General features: G+C 41.1%; 1 protein-coding gene and 1 long non-coding RNA gene across 12 annotated transcripts in view; one reads left to right on the forward strand and one right to left on the reverse strand.

Annotated features, from left to right (window-relative positions):
* Positions 1 to 17,568, reverse strand: part of PPP1R9A (protein phosphatase 1 regulatory subunit 9A) — a 256,192-nt gene that overhangs the window by 118,909 nt on the left and 119,715 nt on the right. The gene's annotated exons all lie outside the window — the stretch shown is intronic.
* Positions 13,605 to 17,568, forward strand: part of LOC109285793 (uncharacterized) — a 41,037-nt gene continuing 37,073 nt past the window's right edge. The window contains exon 1 of the long non-coding RNA XR_002093638.2: positions 13,605 to 13,688. This is a non-coding gene — a long non-coding RNA (uncharacterized LOC109285793). The remainder of the gene's footprint in view (positions 13,689 to 17,568) is intronic.

A 17,568-nucleotide genomic window follows, 5' to 3' on the forward strand; every position in this document is an offset into this window, starting at 1 on the left:
AAAAAGGGGGTATCTATAGTGTTGAGCAAATAAAGTCCTTGGAAACTTTCCAGAAGGGGGATTGTCTCTGGGCTACAGCCCAGCTGCAGGCAGTAAGAAAATGACTACAGTCCTGCCTAGGAAGACTGAACCAGCTGATGAGGATAATTGCCTGGTCCAGAGGAAGTTAAAAGCTCGCAGGGAAAGATAGCTAGGGGAAAGAGGGAATGCTGTATGGCTAGAGGCTACAGCATTGAACCAGAATACTCTCTCAGGGTCTGGGAAAAAATCACAGGGTGAGTTAACCCTTTTCTGTTTATGGATTCATTTGGTTGCTGTTTGATGGGTTATGTTGTGTCCTGGGGGCAAGTTTGCCCTGGGAAATAAAAATTGTGTTATACAAACTAGCAAACTGCTACAGGGATCCTACATGGATGTAAAAGAATCTCAGGAACATTTTTTCACACTTGCAGTCACACTAACAAACAATACATAACTGGAGGACAGCAGAGTCGGTCAGAAATGTCTGATCATGACAATCAATGCATCTGAAATAGCTTTCATAAAGACTGGAAAGACCACGATCAACTCCTCCCATGAGATAAACTTGCACAGTTTTCCTATCTCTGTGCACTGCTCATCAAAGAACTTCAAGACTTACATGGCAAAGTGACTTCTATATCCACGAATTTCTCACTAATTGCAAGTTGAATTGATAGACCAGTCTTTGAATATGAAAACATTAAAGTGCCTGGGGTGTAGGTTGTAGCCATGTTGGTCTAAGGATATAGGCAGACAAGGTTCTTTGGATGAATCTGATATCTTTTATTAAACCAACCTAGATAGTTGGAAATACAAAATTTTAGCAAGCTTTTGGGTTTAAAAATCCTTTTTTAGGCTGAGGAAGCCTCTGCAGTTGGTGTATGCTCTTCCTGGATGGAATGAATAGTAAAGAAGCCAGAGGCTGGGCTGGCATGCATGTAAGAGAGGCAGTCAATGAAGATGTAAATTGAGAAGATCCCACCAAATTTGCACTAGGAGAACACCCAGGATTGCCACCTCACTAATCTTAAAAAGGCTTTCACTCAACAAGGACACTCCTCCAGAGAGATGGATTGCATGTTTGAAACAGCTACCCAAATATCATGTGAAGAATTACTGCAGTACAGACCCCCTCCCCCCTGCCAAACGAATCACACAGCGCTGGTTATGACATATCACCCTTCCCTCAAACCCATATGGAAAATCCACAAACAACTGCAACCCATACTAGAAGGAGACCCTATTCTTAAAGAGATCTTCCCAGAACCAACCATCCTAGCCTTCAAACAAGCACCAAACCTCACTAACCTCATCACCAGAAGCAAACTCCCTATGGCCTAGAACACACCAAATGGATCCAAACCATGCCAGGAAAAGAAATGCAAAACCTGCCAACACATCTCCACCACCCCCACAATTATTACACCTCACAACAGAGCCATCAGTATTCCTGGATCTTACACCTCCAGAAGTGTAATACATCTCATCCAATGCACCAAATGCCCTCACGGAAAATACGTAGGATAGACCAAACAACAACTGCACACCAGAATGAATGCACACCGGAAATCTATCCAAGACAAGAATACCCAATGACCTATGGGGGCACATTTCTCACAAGAAAACCACTCTCTCTCCAAACTCTCAGTTCTAATCCTCAAAGGGAACTTACAAAACACTTTTCACAGATAAGCCTACGAACTTTACTTAATCAACCTCCTGGATACAAAAAACCATGGACTAAATACAGACACTGAATTTATGACACATTATAACCTGCCTGACATCTGACTCCCCAAGTACCTCTCCACTATTTACCTGCTACATTCATCCCTGTTTTTTCTCCCCCCCCCACCCCAAGCCTCTCTCTCACCCACTGACTCCTCAGTTTACATCTTCACTGACTGCCTGTCTTTCATGCATACCAGCCCAGCCTCTGACTTCTTTACTATTCATTCATCCAGGAAGAGCACACACCAACTGCAGAGGCTTCCTCAGCCTGACAAGCTTGCTAAAATTTTTTTCCAACTATTTAAGTTAATTTAATAAAAGATATCAGATTCACCCAAAGAACCTTGTCTACCTTGAAGCCTTTCTGTGTTTCACAATGGACAAATGGTACCCCGCTACGCTGGGCAAAAACCCTACTATACACATCTTCCCACATTTTCTACTAGCCCTCAGAATGATACCAAAAACATGAACATTGTTGTGCCAGAGAGATACTGTTTGTGTTTTTCTGTAAAGAGGCTATGGATCTTCAAACTTCTCCAACCTACAGAACATCTCTGATATTGTTGAATCAGTCTCCCATCCAGGAGGAAAGAAGCTTAAAATAGATATCTGGAGGAAGCAATAATTGTTCCAGTGACCCACAGGAAATGAAATTTCATCATTTAATTACTACATTAAAAGTAGGCTGGGATAGCTATGCCCCAGCAGGGCTTGATTGTGGGTGGATGAGTGTCTTAGCAAAAAAGTCAAGTTTCCTTAGTGTATTGTTTATGTGATGTTCAAGACAAGGAAGATTTGAATGCATCCCAAAATGTAATGCTTCCTTAGGGCATCAACCTTATTTCAACTTTGTAAGGATATAGAGCATGACCTTAGGACTTCAATCAGTTCCTTACAACTGAAGGGGGTGTCATTATACTTTCTGTCTCTTGAAGTAGGCCTAAGGCTCACTTTCTTTAGCCAGACAAGTTTCTTATTTGAAGTTTCTTCAAGTAATATTATATTATACCAGTTTTAAAGACTACTGTCTGATAAATACCATATTTTCCCTTAGTACATTCAAGACACATTCCTCCTTCAGTTAAGCATCGAAGTCCAGTTCTTAGGAGAACTGACAGTCTCAGGGCAAAATAGTCATGTCTCTTGCATTAAGATCTGCCCAGCAGTCATAAGTGGCCAAATAGTTCACCATATTCAGTAATTTCTAATTTCTATCACCCAATATAGGTCAGCACCATTTCCTTTCTTTTGGCAGATGCCTTCCCCATGCATTAGTACCCAAGGGAAGGGGCAAAGTTAGTACACCGGAGGGCAGGGAGCAGATTCAGGCTGACCTGGACAGGTTGGATCAATGGGCAGAGAGAAATAGGATGCAATTTAATAAAGATAAATGTAAGGTACTCCACCTGGGAAGGAGGAACGCCCAGCACACCTACAGGTTAGGGAGTGTCCTTCTCAGCAGCTCGGAGGCAGAGAAGGATCTTGGAGTCATAACTGACTCCAAGATGAACATGAGCCGGCAGTGTAACGAGGCCATCAACAAGGCCAATCGCACCTTGTCATACACTAGCAGGTACATGACTAACAGAACAAAGGAGGTGATGCTCCCCCTCTATGTGGCACTGGTCAGGGTGCAGTTAGAGTGCTGTGTCCAGTTTTGGGTGCCACACTTCAAGAGGGATGCGGGGAATCTCAAGAGGGTCCAGAGGAGGGCCACTCGCATGATTAGTGGCCTTCATGATAAACCCTATGGAGGGAAGTTGGGAGAGCTGAATCTCTTCAGCCTTCACAAGAGACGGCTGAGGGGAGATCTTGTGGCCGCCTATAAATTTATTAGGAGAGATCAATGGGGAATAGGGGAAGCGCTGTTCACTAAGGCGCCCAAGGAAGTGACTAGGATTAACAGGTGTAAACTAGTTGAGAGTGGATTTAGGTTAGATATTAGGAAGAAATTTTTCACAGTAAGGGTGGCCAAGATCTGGAATGGGCTTCCAAGAGAGGTGGTACTACCACCTAGCTTGGAGGTCTTCAAGAGGAGACTAGATAGTCACCTGGCTGGGGTCATCTGACCTCGGTCCTCTTTCCTGCCAGGAGCAGGAGGTTGGACACGATGATCCATTGTGGTCCCTTCTGACTCTACAATCTATGAATCTATAGAGGATTTTATATATATATTCTTTCTCATTTTGGGAATATATATATATTCCCTCTCATTTTGGATGTCCTCATGTAAAGACTGCTTCCCCAATTCCCATCCTGGAAGATCTTTGGATGAGGGCAATTTTTGCATTTTTACCTGAAGATTGACTTTCTTTCGGTAATAAGGTCCACAGATCTGGCCCACTCTTTAGAGAAACTGATTAGACTCATAAACTGTGTTAAGTAGAGATAGAAAATGTCAGGTCTTCTTTATGTCTAGTGTTGTACCTACAAACAGATTTTTTCTTTGACATCTAAAGTATTTCATAATAGTGACTCAAAAGAATATCCAGCAGCAGAGGCAAATCACAAATACAACCAGTGATGAGAGCCCAATTGACAGCAAAGCTAAGCCTGTGCTTTAAAAGAAAAGAAATGAAAAATGAGCCCAAGGGAATTGATGGGATCACTGCAGCACACTAACATTAATAACTGCAATGCAACTCTGTCAGTGCTAAAGACAAAAGAGAATGGGTCCATCAATGATTAATCTAGTGCCAAAATGATGACATGATATAAAGATCAAAGAGCTAACTGTTGTCTAGCAACACTTTGGCTAACACTTTCAGATACACTCAGGCAAAATTGCTGGCTTCTCTGTCAGGCACCAGTGATAGAGCACAGCCTACAGGTAGTACATCTGCTAGTTAAAATAACAGGTACCTTGGAGTTTGATTCAAAAGAAGCAAAAAAAAGAAGTCCCCAACAGTAAATCCTGAGTCTAGTACTCTTTGTTTACAGACAAGGCCAAAAAAGAGGCACGGTAAAGGCAGTGAGGGCCAACCTTCTGGACAGCTGTACAACAAGGGAAACCCTTCCCCTCCCTCTCTAATCCCCTTTTAACACCCAAGCCATTGCTCTGCTCTTTCCTCCCTGCTTGATTCACTGCATTGTTCTCTTCTACCTGCTATATTTGCTGCTGTCCTAGCTGCCTGATCTATTGCTCTTGTCTCTTTTCCCTGCCCAATCCATTGCTCTGTTCTTTCCTGCCTGCTCCATCTGCTCCTGTTCTGCCTTCTCCCTACTGGATCTGCTGTGTGCCACATAAAGCAGCTGTGTGTGTCACTTGGGCTAGGGACAGAAGTTACATGTAAACCCATTTAAGTGATCAGAAACTGGTTTAAACCTGTAACAGAATAGAAGCTCAGTGCACATAAACCAGATTCAAAGTGACTAAAACTGGTTTAAGATAAACCTTGTTGAATGTAGTATCAAACATAACTGATTTGGGTCAAACTAGTTTGTGAAACTTCTGTCCCAGGCCCCTTCCTTGTTCTAGTTAAATCATAGTCCCCCGGTATTCCAGCATGCTTTGCAGCCCTAGGCTGGGCTATGATATCTGCTCCAGAGAGCAGGGCTGGTCCCACCCTCCTGCTTGCTCCCTAGCTGGAGCAGCGAGGGCTGGCTGACAAAGAAGTGGGGGCAGGGGGGAAGCCTGGCTGGGGATGCAGCCCAGTCTGCAGGGAGGGGGGGGAAGAGGGGAAGAACACTGCCCCCCCTCCAGACAAACCCTGGCTGGTTAAACTCCCTTTCCCCTGCTCAAATTTACTGCTGGGTGCAACTGTGAACTACAAATCCCAGAGGCACCTGGAAGCAAGAAGAGGAAGTGATAAGCAACCCTGCTGCTGTGATTTTGGACTGCAAATCCCAGACACCTTGGGGGCAGCAGGAAGAGGAAATGAACACACAGCTCATACTGGCTACATGCCAGAGCTGTGTTCTAATGCCACACGGCTTCTGGCCTGAGCCACCGCAGGCATGTGGCTATATTTTCTGAATCAAAGGCAAATGTCTATTCACTTCTATTTCAATTTAACATTAACCTGCAAAGACTAAATCAATTCAGCCTCAGGGTTTTTGACTGTCTGTACTTAGCCTTGTGGTACATATGCCATGAGTTGGCCACCCTTGAGTTAAGAGGAAAGACCTTCTTGTGGTTGAATTTCTCAGTGTCCATATCTATCCACATGACCCATGTCTTACATAATGCTTCAAAGAAATTAACGAGGCGACAGTGACTAGCCCTACTTCTCTCATTCTATAATTCTACATTAAGTGGTGCCTGGAATGCATCACATCTCCAAAGGGTATCTACTGGCAGTATATTTAATTTCTTAAATTTAGAGGGAGCCCAGTACGCATGCAAAATTATCTTTTATTGTATCAGACAAAGTCTAAGATCAACTGTTGATGTTCAAATTGTGAATTGCTGATTTCCACTGGGATTCTATCATCTGGATACCTAGGTCTTTGTTCACTTCAGTCATAAATAGTCTGTATCATGTTTATTATGTGATATTATATATTCACAGAGTGATGGCACAAAATGGAGAAGAGAAGCAGATTTCAATGCAAAAAATAATGTATCTTGAGTATTTGCAGAAAATACAAACATACAGTTGACACCATACAAGTTTAGAATAATACACATATTGGTAGTTCATTCCACATCTCTGCTCCCTTGCCCAACCAAAATTAAAAAAAAAAAAAGCTAGTCACCTGTTGCCTAGTTAATTTCTTTGAAGCATTATATGGCACATGGGCCATGATGATAGATCTGAACACTGAGAAATTTAACCACAAGATGGTCTTTCCTCTTCAGCCCCATACAGCAACCAGCAAAGCCCAGAAGCATAATGGAACATATGTGTAGCTACACGTAGATCATCCCTGACCAGTGATTAACTCCTTCTTGAACAACACCAGTGATTGAGAGTCCAGCAACTTACTTAGGCAGCTATTTCACTGCCTCACTGCTCTAACAGTGAAGAAGTTTTTCCTAATATTCAATCTAAACCTACTTTGCTGCACATTAACGCCATCTGGTCTGTGTTATTCTGTCTAGAGCAACAAATTAAATATGCTGCTTTCTTTATGGCAATCCTTCAGATATTTGAAGACTACTACCATGCCCCTTCTTAAGTGTCTTTTCCACAAACTGAACATGCCTAGCTCCTTCAACCTCTCTTCATATGACTTGCTTTCTGAGCCTTTTATCATTTTTGTCACCTGCCTCTGCACCCCTCTAACTTCTCCACATCCTTTTTAAAATGTGGAGCCCAAAACTGCATACAATACTCTAGATGAGGCCTTACCAGTGCCGAGTAGATAGGTAATATTACCTACCATGTGTTGCACCTAATACTTGTACGGATGCATCCCAAAACTGCATCTATCTTTTGTGCTACCACATTACACTGCAGACTCATATTGCATCTGTGATCTACCAAGACTTCCAGATCCTTCTCCATAGTGGTGCCATTCAGCCAGGTGCCACACATTTTGTATTTGTATTTTTGGTTATTCTTTCCAAGGTGTAACACTTTGTATTTGTCAGCATTTAACTTCATCCTGTTAGCTCCAGCCCAACTTTCTAATCTGAGAGCCAATTGGACTCTTGTCCTCCGATGTGTTTGCAATCCTTCCCAGTTTTGGTCGTCTTCCACCTTGGTCAAGAAGCTCTCAGTGCCAGCATCCAGATAATTGATCAACACATTGAAAAGAACTGGCCCACTCAAAACCTTCCATTCTGACATGGTTCCATTTATAGTTACTCTTTGCTTGCATCTATTGAACCAATTGTTTATACAGTTTATAGCAGTTTCATCCAGCCTACATTTCTCCAATTTGCTTATGAGAAGGTCATGTGGGACCTTGTACAAAGCCTTGCAGAAGTTCAGATGTGTTATATCCACAGCATTCACGTCATCCACCCAAATAGTTACTCTGTCCAAGAAGGAGATCAGGTTTGCTTGATATGATTTGTTCTTGTAAATCCACGCTTGTAATAAGCCTTTTTTCCTCCAGATCCTTGCAAAAGATATGCTCCAGTAACTTCCAGGGTACTGAAGGGAGGCTAATCATTCTGTAGTCTTCCAGGCTGTCCTTTTAGTTTTGTTTTTTTAAAGAGGGGCACTACATTGGCCCTTTCCCAGTCCTCTGGTACTTCACCTGTCTCTCATGATTTCATGAATATCATTGTCAAGAACTCCAAAAACTCTGCCAGTTCCTTCAACACTCTCGGATGAAGTTCATCAGGCCATGCTGATACTAATAAAAACCACACTCAAGACAGCCTGTTTCATTTTTTTTCCATTTAAAATGGTTGGTTCTTTAAAGAAAGCTCATAATTACCTAAAGAAACTTTAAGGTGAAATTCACAACAAACTACCCATATAGGCATATGAATTAGTCTGAAAACATCACCAATATCTAAAAAAATAATTTTTGTTCTACACTGAAAACAAATGGAAATAACTCCATAGAACTGAAGCACAGAAAATATGTGAACACTTATTATTCTATATTGTCAAATATTTTCCACTCACAGTGCAGACTATTTTGAATTAGAAGGCACATTTCCTAGAGCAGTCTGTAGTTATCATAGGATGAAGTCATCTTCCCTCATCTGGCAATTTGTTTCAACATATAAAAAAATTAATTTCTGGACCTGGTTCCACCAAATTCTCTTGCCCTAGGTCAGGGGTTCTCAATCCCTGGGCTGCGACCCGGTGCCGGTTGGCTGTGGCCACAGAATGGCAAACCGCAGCCCCCCAGAGCCGAGCAGAGAGGCCGCGGCTCCTTGTGCAGAGCCTGTGGGGTTACCTTACCTGTTTGCCGGCCACAAATTCCAGCCACGGCAGCTGTGATGGCTGGGCCACAGTTTGCCGTGCCACGACATAAAAACTTTGAGAACCCCTGCCCTAAGTATTTATGTTCTTGCTACTTTTGTTTTGTTTATTTCAGTCATTTGCCCTGATCACCAATATCACTTATGGTAACAAGGTGCCAACAATCTTTTCAGTCCCAAATCCTTCCTTAGCAAAGTTTTAAAACATATTTTGGTATAGATCAATATTTAGTGATGTCAAAGTTGGGTCATACTTGTAACCATTTCTGCACTTTCCAGTTACATAGGAAAACAATCATTCATATTCTTGGATTTTCATCTGGCTCACCTCATGGTATAATTGCATGAAATGTCTAAATCTGTGAAGTATTTTTTCTAAAAATGTGTAAGTTTGGGTCCCTGGTATAGGTGGAGATGACTCAATTTGTACAACCCATATTAAATTGGAGTAGTATTTCTGTAATGATTTGCCCACATAGGTTCAGTCCATCAGAAGCAGAAGTGGATCACTTCTTGTAGGTTTATAAGAACAGATGGACTGCTGCAGACTCAGCAACCAGTATTTATTGTGAAAAGTAACAGCAGGAGAGACACTTCACCATTTTCTGATGTCTTCTGCTGTTGACATGTAGCACATGAGATTTTCTTACGGTTACTTCTGTGGAATTTGGTCACTGTGTCCCCCTGCTCTAACTCCTGCCAACAGCAGAGCCCCCTTTGCTGGGTATAAGCTACACACCTGCTGAAAGCTTCATAATTTGATGATAATTAAAGGGTAGTGTATAGAAATAATGACCAGATCTGGCTGTTTGCATCAGGAGCAGCATCAGTGAGTTAGCAGTATTCATCTCTCCTGGTATATGGAAAAAGTTTCAGGCTTTTTTATTATATATTTCTAGAATACTCCTGATTCATTCCTTTCTGGCTGTGTGGATTTTTGGAGATGTGAGGAGTTTGGCTTCTCAATACTTACGCTTGGCAGGGGGTAGGATGAAGGAAAGCAGTTGATGTGGGAGTTTCCTGCTTAATGGAAGAGGAAGCATAGTACCAATGATCTGAGCAAAGTGTATGATATATATAAGGGCTGCTCATCTAATCCTTAGGCTTGTAAAATGATGTAAGGGTGTATAAGACTCATCAGTGCTCCCTTTTGAAGGCTCTCCATATGCTAGGGGAAGGGAGAAGTCCCTGATTAATCACTACTTACCCTACCCCAATTTGCCATGGGATGTATGCTCTTGCCAAATCATCATCAGCAACCAGTTCCAGTTATGGATGATTGTTTTCCATGACTGCCTTACCTATGGGTACGAGATGGCTGACAGGGCCAATCCAGGATTGACAGGTTCTAGTGCAACTCAGGCACGTGTGTCCATGCGGGGAGGGTGGCTCTGAATTCTTGGTTTGGTCTGTGTAGTCTCCTGTGTCTCTCCTCTGTTCGTTGCGTATGGGGGTTCCTCTTAAGCCTCGCCGTTATTCTTAGGAATGAACAGCTTGGTTATTGGAATGACTTTGGGTTGGTTCCCCAGGGGGCCTCATCTGCCACGCCTTTGATGATGATTACTTTCAGGGTGGGAGGACGATATTTGGTCCCACCTCCCCTTGGCACTTCCCCTTGGTCATTCCCACTGTTCCGCCTTTGTGGGACTCCGCCTCCCCTACACCCTGCCTAATGCCAACCACGATGTCATCACCTGTGTAGTTGAGGCTGATGTCTTGTACCTTCTCAGTGCTTGGGTTCTTGGAATATTATGGCCGCCAGATAGGGGTGATGCTACTATCCTGAGTGCTTCCCACGGCCCCCTTTTCTCCGATTACACATTGACTGGCTTCAGTAACAGTCTGTCCCCCGGCGTGTCGCCTCTTCCCTGGGCTTGGTACCTGCCGTCCATCAGTTGCATCAGTATCCTGTCATTCCAGAGTCCTGCCGGGTTCCAGTCTTCACTGCCGACTTCCTTGTTCCATGTCGACCCTACAAGTAAATCCTCAGGTCCTGTCTGGCCCTGTGCTCTCATGGAAACCTTTTCCTGGGGTAACCAGCAAGTCCCCTCACTGGGACTGCCTGTGTGCTCTGGCCCCTCCAGGCTGGTTGGGGACTCCACGTCCGGTTCCCCCACTTGTCTTATGTTGGGTCTTTTATCCTTAAGTTCATCATGGGGGCACAGAAGGGAATTGGTGAGGCTTTACTCACCAAGGCGCCCCTGGGGGTTACAAGAAATAATGGCCATAAGCTAGCAGACAGCAGATTTAGACTAGTCATTAGGAAGAACTTCTTCACAGTTAGAGTGGCCAAAGTCTGCAATGGGCTCCCAAGGGAGGTGGTGCTCTCCCCTACCCTGGGGGTCTTCAAGAGGAGGTTAGATAAGCATCTAGCTGGGGTCATCTAAACCCAGCACTCTTTCCTGCCTATGCAGGGGGTCGGACTTGATCTATTGAGGTCCCTTCCGACCCTAACATCTATGAATCTATGAATCTATGGACCCAGGGCTCTGGCTGCCCAATCGGTCCTGGCACGCTATTATAAAGTGTGCCCACACTGACAAGGGAGCCAATCCCGGCTCCTTTGGGCTTGGCCGCTATTTTTCCTTTTTGTTTTTACCCGCGGTGGCTCCACCTGCTGTGGTTTTACTTTTGCCGCTTTCATTTTCTGGTGCGGCATCCCACCACCTCTGTTCCTCATCAGGTAAGTCTTTCCTACAGTCTGTAACATGCTGTTTCTGCTGCTCCCACTTTTCCATCTCCTATTGTCATTGTGAGGTTTCAAAGTACTGAGATCCTTGCAGCAGACTCTTCCTCCATTTGGGGTGGTCCTGGGCGATAGTCTCCCATGCGCTGATGTTAAATGTTGCATTTTTTCAAATTGGCCTTGAGGACAACCTTGAAGTGCTTTCTCTGCCCTTCTCTTGAAAGTATGCCTAGATTTGTCTGGGAGAATAAAACTTGTTTTGGGAGTCTGGAGTCAAACATCCAGATAATGTGGCCAGCCCAGCAAAGTTGATGCAGGTTGATGAAACTCTTGCAATTATAGGGCTGGTGCATGGTACATCCCCACTGGACTATGAGGAAAACAGAAGTCAGACTTCTTCACAGGTTGCCCTGCTGACAGTATAACAATATGACGTCCCGTTTAAGGGGTGTAGAATTTACCTCTTACTCTGGAATCCTTTGAAAGCTGAGGAGGAAACCAGCACTGAGGTAAGTACAGATCTGGCTCCATGAATTACTCCTAAGAACCTACTTCAGCAACATTTTGATGATCTTATAACATCAGAGACACATAATCCCCAACAACATTTTCGTATTTCATTATCTCCAGAACTAATGACCAGAGGTTATTCTGTCTTTAAAATTTCTTGTAAATCCTGAGTTTTAATACTACCACTATGTATGATTTTGTCTCTTGAGGACTAGAAAGAGAACTGCTGAAGTAATAGTAAATATTCTTAAAGTGCTAAGAAACACTTCCTTGTTGAAAGCATCCCGTAATACTTTTATTATACAATAAAATACAGCTTAATAAAGAAACAAGGGATTCCCGGTTTTCTTGATCCCTGGCTTTTTCCAATCTGTTTTGGAAGTTTTCACACATTTAAAAGTTTATGAAACATTTTAAAAGCCCATGTCTTGCATGAAAACAGATGGGTTCAGAGCAACTGTCTCCCCAGTCCGTGCTTGTTCAACTCCATTGTTAAGCTGGTATAGGTTGTAAGAGTATTATTTACTCTACTGGGAAAAAGAGCAAACTCCTTATTATTTTATCTATTATTTTGTAAACTGCTTAGTTTCCACTGGTGCAGTGAATGTTTATATCCTGATAGCAAAGACTGTTGGCCCAAACTAGCAGTCGCTTTGAAACAGAAATTTTCCAGCTGCGGTCCTATCTAGCCATCTGGCAAGTTACACCCACAATTATTGCCAAGCAACACTCCTCCTTTCACAAAGCCTTGAACTTAAGTTCTCTCCAAAGCAGAGAGTGTCAGAGCAATATTGTTATGAAGGATTTCATAAATGGAAGGCAACTAAGGTGAGGGTAACAACTACACTATCCATATAGGAGGTTTTTAATAAACTAAGAAATAGATCCCTGTAATTGTGGAATGAGTTGTTTATATATAGTCTTAGCAAAAGTGAACCTTGCTGAAAAAGGATTGTATGTATGTGCATGTTTCATTAAATATATACACTCTGCTGGGATAGGGTATAGAACTCTCCTCACACTTTAAATTGATTTCAAAGGAGGTAGGATCTTAACCAGGTCAGCAAAAATCCAAATCACTCAATGCAGGTAGACTGGTATACATTAAATGACTCTGGTGGTCCCAGTGGAGTTCAAAGTGCCCATTATTACAACATCTCTATACCCTTGTTTACCTTTCCCAGTCTAGTATGGAGACTAAACAACTAATGAAAACTAAACAAGTCTCTCTTCCATAGAAGTAGGCCCTCAAAGCAACATTTTAGACATGCATTTGTCAGGTGCTGTGAGGCTGTGCTGGGTAGGGGAAACTGTCACAACCTGCAGCCCAGACACTGTTCCCTGCTGTGCCAGGGATGGGGGTCTGGGCAGGAATCAGGTCTCTTGCGGGGACTGCAGGGGAGAAGCCACTGATTGCTGCACTGAGACCCCTGGAGCTCGTTTGAGGGACCCAAGCAGCAGGGACCACCCACAGATCCTGTGCCAGGTACACAGACACAGTTCTGGTCTCTGAGACACCCCGCCAGGGACACGCAGGGTCCTCGGTATACAGTGTGCAAGTTATAGACTGTGCAAATAAGTTCTTGATGATTTACTAGTTGGAATATCAATGTATTTATTTATTGGTTCCTTATTTACTGTGGGTAATTTGTAAACCTTCCCCTAGTGTAATGTGTATCCGAGTGTTAACCCTTAAGCCACCATCGCCAGGTCATGTGGTGTAACATTTGTTTTATTGCATTGGTTATATGTTCTTGTAAATAATTAAATCCTGTAAATAGTTTTATAACGGTCTGCAAGGTTGTTTGATTCTAATGGGAGGCTCTTTGCTCAGGGACCCTGCAGCAGCTACCCAGGGAACTGAGCAGGGCCACCGGCTACCAGGTACCCCAGGATGCCAGTATTCAGGTGAGATAGCGTCATGCCCAGGGTTATAGACACAATATGAAAAACTCTCTCTTTTTGATTTTATTTTGAAAGATTTGCTCTGGGTCAGAATTAAAAATGTTCTTCTGCTACTCAAAAATGCTACACATATAAGATTTAAATTTTCACAGCTATTAAAGTTGCTGACTCTATAGTTTTCAACTTAGTAGCTGAAGAAAGCAATATATGGAAACTCAGATTTAGTAATGCAGCCCCTCTCAATGCCTGAGGAAATTCAGAAGTGATCTGAGGAACAAAACAAGTATTTATCCCCAGTTTGTATATGTGGCTCCCCAAGTAGAATTTTAGTACATGTAAAACAGAAGCGGAAAACATTTCCAGCATTTCCTACATCTGCATTACATACATTTTTTATTAAATCTCTCTTGTATTGTAGCACTTTTCTAAACTCCAGGCTTTATCTGTAAAGCCTGTAGAGAGGTAATAGTAACCTTAGCGCAAGTAGTCAGCCTTCCTGACATCCACAGTTATTGTTAAAGCTTTCTGCAAATAATTATTACTTATGACTTTGTAGAGTTTTTTTTCCCTTTTTTATTTCCTTTTTCTCCTCCTCTTTATATTAATTGTACTATCTCTATGCAACAGTAAATTACCTAGAAAGAATGTTTATCATTAAAGTCAAATATGCATGAGATTATGCAAATTCCACTTTAACAAATTGGAAGTTCCAGTGTTGCAGCACCACTTTCTCAAAGTATTTTTATTTAGTATATATTTAGTATTTAATTTCCTGTTCGATGTTGCATAATTTTATAGAGCATTTTATAAATTATTCTGTATTATGATTGTAGGAATCAAAGTAGTGGGTTGTTAGAAAAAATGTAACAGACTGAATTGAATACATAACTGAAAAAGTGAATGTCAAATTTCTGACCATACATAAATTCTTATGAGGTATTTTTTATTACATCTATTCCAAATTTAAATTTTCCTCTGCAACCTACCTTTGCATTGACCTGTTTTAACCCACAAACTGCTGGCTATATATGGTATTCATTTTAAAATTCTAACAAGATTTCTACCATCTATTTTTGGTTTGTATCTAAAACTTTGCACTTTTGTTCAATATTTTTAAAGTGTATTTCACTTATTTTGGGCAAGATTGTTTCATAGCTACATGGGAAACACTGAAACAATCAAGCCATACTAAAGCACTGTGTTCTTCAGAAAGTGTGTTCTGCTGTGAATCACTGACTCGTCTTCTCTCTAAGGACCTGACTATACAGCAGAATGAGCGTGTGGCTGTTGCATAGGCATGTCTCCCTCTTGACTAGTATTAGTTTACTTCATAATGGCAATGTAATGGCACAAGCCTTACCATGGACTACCAGTGAGCCCTCTGAGGACTTTGACTACACAGTCAGGTACCTCCTTTTAGGACCCCAGAAGGTAGAAAGTGAGGAGAGTTATACCACCTACTCAAACTGCAAGTACTTACTTAATATATGATCACTATCATTTCCATACTAACAATACCACATTATATTAGGCAAAAGACCAATCAGCAAAGAAATCCAGCTATGAAGAGTAAATAAAATAACAAATATTACTAAATAGTCACACTAATTATTTTAAAGTCATTTCTTATTAAGTGGCAAAACCCTTGGGATTTCATGTAATGGCAGAACATTTCTTATCATTCACAAATTACTAGAAATATACCTGATTTTTAGGTATTGCAGTTTGCATTTAATACTTGTTGCATGGTAATATTTATAAATTTCTCTCAAGATATTTCTGGGTTTTTTTGACCTGGTACACTATACCAGGTATACTATCATAAATAAATATTTTGAATATATTAAAAGTTCTTCTATGTTGGATTTTATTTGCGTTATATCTTAAAAATTCATAGCTGCCTCTGTGGATACTTTTAATTCTAAGGAAAAAAGCATTACTCTAGAAATATCAAAATTCATTGCCTACTAGAAGCTCTTATATTAAAATAGGCAATATTGAGTAGATCTGTCAACATAATATCCCAAGCAGAAAATTAATATCAAGTGCAGCTGAAAGTATCTTTATCACTGTTTCAGCAAGCCTTGCTGTTGTCTAGGTAACAGACTAATATATCCCAGCATTTCTTGTATTTTTAAACTAAGAACGCATCAAAGTAATCATGCAGAAGAAAAACCATTTTGTAGCAAACTGAGTTAGATAAATTAATTAGAATAAAGAGCATTACAAGCTACATTGTCTTGAATCTAGAACTTTATTGTCTAAACACGTTTACATGGATCAGAAGATGTAAGGCAGAGTTCCAATTTCTTTAACTAATATCTTGAAACTGAAATTGCTACAATATTTTCCTCATATCATTAAGGCATGTCATCAAAACTCAAGGTGCTATCTTTTTGTGTGCATATAAGAGTGTGATGCATAGCTTAGCCAAAACTAATATCAATGCTTCTCCAAGAACCAATTAAGTATGAAGCATCACAGAATGCGAAAGTCATTACCTCCCACCATAACACTTCCCTGCCAGAAAACTTTGCTTTCCTCTACTTCTAGATACCAGATAAGACATTTTCAACATATAGATCAACATAGCTTTAAATCCTACGAGGACAGCTCAAAATTCTATTTTGACTAGAGTTGCATCAATCCTTTTAAAAAAACCAAACTCATTAAATACATTTGCTTTGGTTAGGTTTGCATCCCTTTAGTTTTTCCTCTTTTAATAATTTTGTTGTCAGCAATGCCTCAGAAGCAGCCAATTTTGAACAAATATTGGAGAATAGTCACAGAAAAAAAATAAAACTTTTAAACACAAGTTCACTGTAAACAATTTTTGTTCATCTAGTCAGGAAGCAGAAATAGATTGTGTAATATGCGTATTCAGTCAAAAATAAAACAACTTCAGTTCACTTCATTCAGTCTGTGAACTATTTTACAATCAAAGAATTATCAGCAAATTATTGTGAACAACAAAAACAAACTCAGGTAATAAAATTATAGATACTTCTCTCTAAGGAAGAACAACTGAATACATTGTTAGAAGTTATTCATTCAGCTCTAGTTTTTACTCTATTTCTTAAGACATGTTTACAGTACATTTTGTAAGTTAAACAACTATTACCACTATTGTATTATTATGGTATACTAGCACTTCTCTTACTCAAAACCTAAAAAAAGACATAAGACTATGTTTAACTGAAGTTGAAATTGTTTGACTGTGGGGAAACTGAGTATGGAATGCAGAGTTTTAGAATTATATACCATTGGTACAAATCCCATCCAGGTTAGATTAGCGTGGAGTATGGGACCTTCTGCCTTCTTCTATACCATGGGGCATGGTTCTTTTCCTAGCATCTTTTGGGCATATATGAACTAATTACTTCCTGATTGTTGCCATGGCAGGGCGTTAGCAGTACACACATCTTCCCAACTGTGACCTGTGGCATGTTACAAGTGTTCTTGGTGTATCCCTTGTAGTTATGGGAGAAGGTTTGCAGGGATGATTTTGGGGACTCCTTTGGTAAACAACAGCCTGCGAAAGTAGAGGACTGGTTTATTTGGGCCAGGAGGCCCCTTCCACTCCTACATTGAGGTTTTTAGTGATGGAAAGTCATTATCATTTTGTAACCTTAGGTCTTTCTAAGAATGCTTTGTCTTCAGTCCAAGTGGACATTAAATACAGCATTTAATCAGCACCCACTTGGCAGTCAAAGGCAAAAAATGTGCCAGGGAGACTGATCTGTTCTATCACTGCTATAAAATACAATCCTCTAACATCAGAATTAAGATATGTTCTGTAGGGAAAGTTGCATGCCATGGCCTGTGATATATGTAAGCAATAAATAAAAGAAAGATTTCAAATTCTTTATTTTGTCAAACCAGC

The sequence above is a fragment of the Alligator mississippiensis genome, chromosome 5 (genome assembly GCF_030867095.1).
Source record: "Alligator mississippiensis isolate rAllMis1 chromosome 5, rAllMis1, whole genome shotgun sequence".
Taxonomy (NCBI): domain Eukaryota; kingdom Metazoa; phylum Chordata; order Crocodylia; family Alligatoridae; genus Alligator; species Alligator mississippiensis.